The sequence below is a fragment of the Brassica oleracea genome, chromosome C1 (genome assembly GCF_000695525.1).
Source record: "Brassica oleracea var. oleracea cultivar TO1000 chromosome C1, BOL, whole genome shotgun sequence".
In the NCBI taxonomy this organism is placed as follows: domain Eukaryota; kingdom Viridiplantae; phylum Streptophyta; class Magnoliopsida; order Brassicales; family Brassicaceae; genus Brassica; species Brassica oleracea.
Genome location: NC_027748.1, coordinates 21,856,950 through 21,858,262, shown reverse-complemented (window position 1 = coordinate 21,858,262; position 1,313 = coordinate 21,856,950).

Below are 1,313 nucleotides of genomic sequence, written 5' to 3'. Positions count from 1 at the left end.
AAGTCTAGCCACCTAAGTTCTAACCTAGTCGAGTCGCAGCTCGGTAGTAAAATCGGAAAAAAGCCAAAATTGCTCTAAGTATTAAGTTTGCTCCTAGAATGCTCCCTCTTTTTGCTCTTCGTCCTAGGTCCTCCTTATATACTCTTCCTTAGGTCGGTTTACCTCTTCTTGGGCCGGATTTGTCGTGAAGCGGGCTTTTCCATATATACTTCTTCTTTGTGATTATCTTCGGAAATTTGACATTTATCTCTTCCCGCGGATGCGATAAACAGTCATACCAGTTTTTGGGTTTAAGTCTTTTGGGACCAAAGATGGGCCGTTGTCCGCAATTCGAACCCTCTTTGGGACGTATCGAGACTTAAGCGTTTTTACGATTTTACTCGCGAAGTAGCTGTTGGTATAGGCATGGTTCTTCCAACGGAACCCTGTTTCTTTTCATAGCAGTGGCAGTTGGTGTTAAGTTAACCGTAACCTGCTCTACTACGAAGAATAGGAAACTGTTCGAGAGACATAACCTTCCCAACATCCCGAATACTTTCGACGATATTTTTTAGACGGAACATTGGTGTCGTATCCACGGACCCGAAGACTGAGTTACAGAAACTTTGGACGAAGATGCATGGTTAAGGGATGGGACCGGGTTTAGAATGGTCCATGGAGAATTGGCCGCGCTCGCCGGACGAGCTGATCTGTGGTACGATCGAGCTCGCCAGCGAGCCGACCGGCAACACGGTCGTGCTGACCGGGCGAGCTGGCACGTGCCACGGCCGAGCTCGCCAGCGAGTCGATTGGAAACACGGCCGTGCTCACCGGGCGAGCTGGCCCGTGTCGCGGCCGAGCTCCCCGGTGACTCGACCGGCAACGCAGTCGTACTCGCCGGACGAGCTGGCCCGTGTCGCGGCCGAGTTCGCCGGCGACTCGACCGCGTCAGGCGGCCGTGCTCACCGGGCGAGCTAGCTCGTGTCGCGGCCGAGCTCGCCGGGCGATCCGTTTCGGCTGTTCGTTTTCTTGGCTTTTGAAGTCTTGACCAAGATTTGGTTTTTCTGAGGACTTTCGGACATCGATTCCGTCGTGACCGATTTTGACCCCAGCACTCGGTCGTTACGTAGCGACCGAGCTTGGCTCGAGCTCGGTCGCTACGTAGCGACTGTGCGACCTTTTTTGGGCTTTTCTCCGATGTCTCGTGTTTCTTCCGCAGGGCTCTTCGTATGAATAAATCTTTTCCAAAGATTTATTTTTCGTAAAAACGTTCAAGTCCGATTTTTACGGACTTTCAGACATTGATTCCGTCGTGACCGATTTTGACCCCAACA